This window comes from Sorex araneus, chromosome 1 (assembly GCF_027595985.1).
Source record: "Sorex araneus isolate mSorAra2 chromosome 1, mSorAra2.pri, whole genome shotgun sequence".
In the NCBI taxonomy this organism is placed as follows: Eukaryota; Metazoa; Chordata; class Mammalia; order Eulipotyphla; family Soricidae; genus Sorex; species Sorex araneus.
Window position 1 is genome coordinate 426,977,154 of NC_073302.1, and position 8,175 is coordinate 426,985,328.

The window sequence follows — 8,175 nt, forward strand, 5'->3', positions numbered from 1 at the left end:
CATCTCCTAATTTTTTTTGTTTGTTTTTTTGCTTTTGGGGTCACACCCAGCGATGCACAGGGGTTACTCCTGGCTCATGCACTCGGGAATTACTCCTGGCGGTGCTCGGGAGACCATATGGGATGCTGGGAATCGAACTCGGGTCGGCCGCGTGCAAGGCAAACGCCCTACCTACTGTGCTATCACTCCAGCCCCTGTATCTCCTAATTTGTCTGATGTTGATTTATTGGCTTTTTCTGGCCAGGACTGACCCAAAGTGGCAGAGAGATCCCCCTGTGCCCCTATAATCTCTCGTTGCAGAGGCACCCCTACATGCCTCCTGGTCCCTCTGGGGAAGGCCGGGCTCCTTGGGGTGCCCGCCATCCTCCCAACTGAGGTGTGCCGCCCCTAAAGCAAAGAGAGTCCAGGCTTACCCTACAGGCACACCAGAGCGACGAGCTGCAAGAGATGGGGCAGCTGGAAGGCTCAGACGCCCCGCAGGTCTCCACCCAATGGGAGATATTGCTGCCTCCCCGGAATTCAGCGGTGCTAAAGGACCCGGTGCAGTTGGGGAGGGCTTAGCTCTCTCCAAGAATCTGTACACCCAGGCGCGACTCCTGTAGGGTTCTGAGGTCAGCTGGAGACAGCCCAGAGATCAGTGGGGGAGGTGGGATGGTGGCAAAGGCTGTGAGGGTGATTAATGTCTGGGACCACCGGAACTCATGTCCCAGACCCCACCTTGACCTCCCAGATACCTCGCTGCAGAGCGCAGGAGGGCCTTAGTGTGTAGCTCAAGGGTGCCACCGTGTGGTCATTATGAGGTAGTGCAGCTCTTGGCCTCTCACTCAGAGGTCAGGCCTCCCAGCCAGGGAGGGGAGCCCCAGAACGCAGAGCCCGTGAGAGGGAGAAAGAAAGGAAGAGAGATAAAAGAAAATGGGGTAATAGGGAAATCTCGCAGTGGAAGAGCCTGCCGTGACGGGGTCTGCACCCCAGGCTGCACATGGGCATGTATACATTATACATACCCCTTGTGTGTACAGGGAAATGAGTCCCTGGCCAACATGGCCCCTATCTAAGTCACCCACTCAGACTCAAGGGGTTCTAAGAACTGTCACCCCAGCGCCCCCCAAGCTGGCCCACAAGAGAGGAGAGAGGATCACGGGCCCAGAGCTGGGGGAGTAGGAGTTGAGGGGATGGGCAGCTGTCATGAAAGGACAGAGGAAGGCAAGGGCCAGAGAGAAGGCGCAAAGGGATGCAGAGTGCATGGAAGGCCCCGGGCCTGTCCAGGCACTCCAGAAAGGTTCTGGGCACTCAGCTGGAGTGCTGATACCTGGGCATCTCCAGGTGTGGAGAAAGAAAGAAAGAAGGAAGGAAGGAAAGAAAGAAAGAAAGAAAGAAAGAAAGAAAGAAAGAAAGAAAGAAAGAAAGAAAGAAAGAAAGAAAGAAAGAAAGAAAGAAAGAAAGAAGGAAGGAAGGAAGGAAGGAAGGAAGGAAGGAAGGAAGGAAGGAAGGAAGGAAGGAAAGAAAGAAAGAAAGAAAGAAAGAAAGAAAGAAAGAAAGAAAGAAAGAAAGAAAGAAAGAAAGAAAGAAAGAAAGAAAGAAAGAAAGAAAGAAAGGGGAGGGAAGGAAGGAAGGAAGGAAGGAAGGAAGGAAGGAAGGAAGGAAGGAAGGAAGGAAGGAAGGAAGGAAGGAAGGAAGGAAGGAAGGAAGGAAGGAAAAAGGAAAAAAAAACAGGGAAACCAAAAAAGGGAAATGAATCCACGAACTGCAGGCAGGGCCTACAGGAGTGATTTATGTGGTAGAACACATGATCTGTGTATGAAAGGTCCTGGGTGCAGCCCCTGACACCTCAGACACCCCACCTCAAACTGGAGCACTACTGCTGAGTGGGAGAGAAAGAGAGGAAAGACTAAAAGAGGGAAAGAAGGAAAGAGAGAAAGAGAGAAGGGAGAAGGAAGGGAGGGAAAAGAGAGAAAGAAGAGGAATGAATAAAAAAGGAAGGAAGGAAGGAAGGAAGGAAGGAAGGAAGGAAGGAAGGAAGGAAGGAAGGAAGGAAGGAAGAAGGGAAGGGAGGGAGGGGGAAAGGAAAGGGGGAGGAAGGAAGAGGGAAAAGAAAGAAGAAGAGGAAGGGAGGCAGGGAGGGAGGGGAGGGGTGAAAGAAGAACACAGGTGAAAATGGGGCGTGTCACCAGGTGCCTCATGTCTGCTTCTGACAGCGGTGTCTGGGCAAAGGTCCCAGCAGACAGGCACAGGGTCAGGCTGACTCAGGTCCTCGCTTCCAGCCACTGCCTCTGGCCTGGGTGCAGGGCAGAGTGAGAGGAATGTGCTCAATGCCTTTGGGTCCCAACAGTCTCTCCGCCATGGCCACCACCCGGCCCGCCTCCTGGACAGGCACAGACTAGGGTGCCCGGGCTACCCTGAGCGTTGGCACAGAGGAATTTGTGGGTGTGCAGCTCGAGCAGGGGGGGGAGCTGCTAAGGTAGAACCCCAGGCTCGGGGGGGAAGATCACGCAAAGCTCCACGTTTCAGCTCCAGTTTGAAAAGAAATGTCTGATGCATCGGAGTTCCCAAAGCCTGTGCTCCTGAGGGGGCGCAGCCCTACACGCAAACTGGCGCTCTCCAGGGCGGACACTGCAGCTTCCTCCCGCTGCCCTCACCTGCCCGGTGGGTGAGAGTGGGAGGGAAAGGGAGTGACGGGTCACTTGCCAGAGAACAGACAGCTGTCACTTGCGGCTTCCTGTCCCCCTGCTCTGGCTACAACCCGAAGCCCCTCACCCGCCTCAGCCTCTGTGTCCATCTGCCCTCCCGCCTTCCGCTCCACTGGACTTCCCTCTGTCCCGTTTCCCGTCCTTTCATCTTCCCTGGAGTCTTTGCCTTGTCGGACCCCCATACACATGTGTTTCCTTCCAGAGTCCTTGGGGGGGGTCAGGGTGCCCCCCTGACTGTGGGGTCTAGATCCGGAGAAGGGAACTGCACAGTTGGTGGTGTGTGGGCGGGGGGGGGGGGGTGCATTCAGGACAGGGGACTCAGTGTCCAGTCCAGGGCAGCCCTCCGCATGTACCCTGGGCTCCTTTGCTCGCCCAGGCAGCGCATGCCCCGGCCTTCGAGAGTCCTTGCTGTGAGGACAGCCCTCTCCTTTCCCGAGGAGGGAGAGTTTCTGAGGCCAAGGTCACGAGGTCATTTGCACAATCCCGAAATCCCTTCCCCAAGGCCACTTTTCTGTGCTCTGCCATCGAGCTGGTTCTGGGAGTGTGATCCTCAGACCACCAGCTTCAGCCCGGCCCGGGGTTTTATTAGAAATGCAGGTTGCTAGGTGCCACCCCCCCAAGGACAGGCTGGGTGTGGTCTGACTAGAAGGGAGAGCCAGTGATGCATCCCCTCTGCCTCCACTCCCGGAGGCAGTCGGGCTGGGAGCAGGAGGCCCTAATTACCCCCATATAATCCTCCCCCCAGGGTCCTTCTAGGGAGGGTGGGACACTGGCACTGGGCATTGACCAGCATGGCAGATCGCATGGGGGTGGGGGGGGCACACCCAGAGGTACTCAGGGGTTGCTCCTGGTTCTGTGTTCAGGAGTGAGCCCTAGCAGCACTCAGGGGACCATGCACAGCACCATGGTTGGCGCTGGAATCAGGGGGATGCAGAGCGAATGCACTATCTCCTTAGCCCCTGCGCTATCCCCAGGGCCCCCCGTGTCTTTCTTTTGCAGGACAGTTTCCTGTGCACCACGTTTCCCCACCCAGGGCCCCCTGAATCAGAGACTGGGGAGGTGGGACTCAGCCATGTGGGTGCAATAAGCTTTGCAGGTGGTTCTGCTGGATGCCAGAAGTTTGAGAAAGGGAGGACGAGGAGGACGGGGGAGGAAGCAGAACAGGGCTGGGTGACTCCAGAGGAGGGCTTGGGAAGGAAACGTGAAACAATGTAACGGGAGAGCAAGAGGAATTCAGGCCCTGGGCCTTCCATCTGGGTGGGGGAGGGCTGCTGCCCCGGGCAGGAAGCCCTCCGGGACAAAGGTGAAGCCTCTGCTGGCTGAGAGCACTGCCAGGCGCTGGGCACAGCCTCCTTGAGGCTCAGGTCTCTCCAGACGGCTGGAGGAGGGAGAAGTCAATTACCCTGAGTCATGAGAGCGGGAGGGCGAGGAATCATTGGCTGGAAAGATGCCGCTTCGCATGATATTTCTGCAACAAAGAAAAATGCTTTTAGAAGCACTTTAGGGACGATCCAAAGCAGGGAAATCATGAGTTTCTTTCAGGGAAGAGAAGAAAATGGAAAATCACAGCACCATCCCCATTACTGTTCATGGAAATGTGTGCCCAAAATGCCACGGGAATTCACTTGCCTTTTCTCGATATTGAAAAGCCTCGAACCTACAGAAGCATACAAAGAGCCAGCTAACAGAGACCTTGACCACCCACCCCCAACCAGAGATAAGCAGTGTTATTACGTTGCCACGTTCATATCAGATTTGGACCATACTCTGTGCTGCTCAGTCAGGGCTAACTCCTGACTCCATGCTCAGCAGACGATAGGCAGTGCCAGGGATAGAACTGAGCTCAGCGCATGCAAGACAAACACCTTCATGCCTGTCTTAGCCGAGGAGTTCGCTACAGAACCGTTTCCTCCCTCCAGGGACAAAAGAGCTCTCCTGACAGGGGCTTGAGGCTGGAGCGATAGCACAGCGGGTAGGGCGTTTGCCCTGCACGCAGCCAACACAGGTTCGATTCCCGGCATCCCATATGGTCCCCCGAGCACCACCAGGAGTGATTCCTGAGTGCAGAGCCAGGAGTAATCCCTGAGCATCGCTGGGTGTGACGACCGCTCCCCCCAAAAAGGCTGACAGAAAGCCTTATTCTCCTTCCAGCACTCATGTCCCCGCGGATGAGTTTCTCACTGACCACAGCAAACCCTGCCTTGAGTGCATTTGCCTTTGCCAACGGGACTTGTTCTTCTGCAGGAGTGCCCTTGAACTTGTTTCTCCTGAGTCTCTCTTGGGAGGGGTGTGTCGTGCCCCCCAGAAGAGGCCGCTCTCAGGGAAAACCATGCTGCCGAATTGTTGACCCTCTGGGCTGGCACCCTTCCCCCTTCCTAGTACGTCCTGAAGAGCTCTGGGGGCATCGAGAAGGAGGATGACGTGATCGGGCGCACACCTGGCACACGAGGCCCTGAGTGTGATTGCTGCCACCCTGCGACATTGCCCCAGCACCTCTGCAGGGTCACCCTGGGGTTGGCCCCAAGCACACTAGAAGGGAGAGTGTCCCCTCTCCAAATAAATAGTTTTCTAGGAAGTGTGCGCTGGGACCGGGCTCCTTCCTGGACAAGCCAGCTAGAAGGGGCTTCTCCAACTCCATCCCAGCCCCTCTTTCCTTGGCGCTATCTCCCCCCACAGGCGTACCAGGCAGGACCTCTTCTCCCACGGGGTTTTTGGGCTCAGCCATGCCACTACAACGGGCGCTGAGCGGTCCAGGAATCTGAAGGGTGCTTGCGACTCTGTAACTTTGTACCAACACTAAAAAAGGAGCAGGCCTGAGAAGGGCACGATTATCCCCAACGTCCTTGCAACAGTGCATCGGGGCCAAGAGAGGGGCTTGCCCTGTGTGCCCCACTCCCCGCCCCGTCCACGCTCAGGCTGGCAGCTGGTTCTTCTTAGGTGGTGGCGAGGAGAGTTGCTCCAGGAGCTCACCCTGCTGGCCCGGCTCCCCCCACCTCTACCAGAATCCAGAGGCGTCTCCAATCCCCAGGTTGGGGGACAGGGACAGAAGTGTGTTGCATGGGGGCAGGGTGCCCGCGTGCTCCATCTGGGGAAAAAGGGCTGATTTGGGGGCCCAGAGCCTGAAAGCTTGTGCCCAGAGCTGCCTCCCACATGTGGACCTGTGAAGGGTGCAGTGTCGCCCACATCCTAAACTGGGTGCTGGCCACCCACAGCCCAGGTCTCAGCCCCGTTGACAAGCTCAGCTCCTGGGCCCAGCACTGCTGGCCCAGGCTTCTTGGCCCCTGAATCCCCAAACTGGGAGCTTCTGGAGTGGAAATAGAAAACTGGGGTGAGTGATAGACTCAAGGGTCACTCAAGGGACCACCACAAAATCATCTGTCTTCATCTAGAGGCGTTTTCAGAGGCAGGAATCCAAAGAGCATGAAAGAGAACAGAGATAAGCTGGGAGAGAGGAGATCCTGGTTCCTGGGACTTTCATTTATTTAGTTAGGTTTTGGGGCCACATCTGGTGATGTTCAGGGGTTACTCCTGCATTCTGACAGTGCACACGGAGCCATCTGTCATGTGAAGGACCAAACTCAGGCCGGCCACGTGCAAGGCAAGTGCCCTATCCACTGGATTATCTCTTCAGCCCCTCCACCCTTCACTTGAGTGTGGCTGGCTGAACTCTCTTGTGGTGTTGATTGGGCAGATAGGGACCCTTCTATTCTTTCTCAGAGAGGAAGCCTAGAACCCTAGGCTTCTTCCTCTCATCAACTTTTCTTGGGCCTAAGCAACACAACAGGTTGTCCTCCAGGTGGGAGGACACGAGGTCACCAAGTGCCAAGTAAGTCCCCCACCAGAAACACCCAAAGAAGCCCTACCCAGCAACCAATGAGATTGCATGGAGGTGACATCATGACATCGTCCTGTTTCCCAGCAAGCGCAGCCTGGGAGGATGGGGCAAAGCAAAGAGGGGGGAACGGAGCCAAATAAGTGATGAATGCCCCAACTGATGATGGTAAAGAAGTGGTGGAAGGCAAATGAGTCAGCAGCAAGTTTAAGCAACGAACAATTGCACCATGGGGTGTTTCTCAAATTCTTGTCTAATTTTAGAAAGTATGCAATGCCATTCAGTTGGGTATCTCGATTCTGAAATAGCTACAGAAAATGTTAAAAATGTGGTGGGAGAAGTGCCCACTCTTACCTCGAAGCTGAAACAATAGTTCCCAATTGTACTGGGTGTCTCTAGGTCAGTCTTCTCACCCGCTCTCCCTTAGTTTCCTCATCCGAGACTGAAGGGAACACAGGAAAAATCTCTCCGGAGAGTCCTTGCAATCTTCCATGCTGTGATTCGCAATTGTGCTCCCATTCTTAACGCCCCTGCTGGGTCTACACACCGCCAAGACCACTAGCCAATTCAGTGAGTGTGGACAAAATGTTCTCTCCAATCAATTCTTTGGCACAGGGTCGATTAAACAACCCGTTGATTGGCACCGTTTTTCATTTCACAACTGGTTGTCCTGGCTTCGTCTTGACCAGCAGCTCCTCCTCCCTGCTGTCCTGACATGCTGCGAGTCTGGGGCTCTTGGAAGGTGTGTCATAGGCAATTCGCTGTTAATAATAAATAGCTGAGATTTTCAAATGACTCATGAATTTTTTATCAATGAGAACAGGATCGATGTCTTCGTATGGTAGGATAATGCTCCTGTCACTGGCTGGCATTCTGCTATGCCTCCTTGTATGGAAGAAGCAGTAAATTAATAGCCATCAGCTACACTCCTGAGTTCATCCAAAGGGCCCAGGAAAGGAGCCACATGTCATGCATGTGAATGTCACTCAACACCTGCAACATGGCATTGAGGGTGACTGATAGAGACCCCTGAGACATAACCAGTCAACAGGTCACCGGAGCCCTGAGTTCTGGAACAATCTGATGCAAATGTGGATAGCAGCTGGCTTCCTCTGATCCAGCTGCAAGTCAGGGGAGAGCATGTTGACCAGAGCACAAAATGAAGTCGCTGAAATGCCTACAGAAGCATTACTCTTTCTTGATGCCAAGAGCATTATTTTCACTGCAACCTAACACTGAATTTGAGGGGGTATAAAGGAGTACATATTCAGCACCCAGGTGCCAAGTCCTGTGCCCATGCTCCTATGGCAGATTTGTATGCGACTCATTCCTTTCTGTTTTCATCCAGTGACATGGTCTTTCCTTCCCGGGTGGTTTGGAATATTTGTATAATATTTTCCAGACAGTGAGTTGTGATAAAGGACATGGATTGACTGAGCATCAGGGCCACTGATTGGTGGTGTTAGACTTTAAGCGTGCCCTGTCCCTTTAGCATATAGGCCAGCAAAGGGGAGCAGTAATGCTGCTTCCATCATCACCCTGAGACCAAGGGACAGTGAAGCACAATCGCAGTCGACGGTGAAGGTCTCAAATCTTGCATCACACATGAGGATAAAGTAGAATTTGGTGCTTATATGCCAACTAAGATTTTGTTTG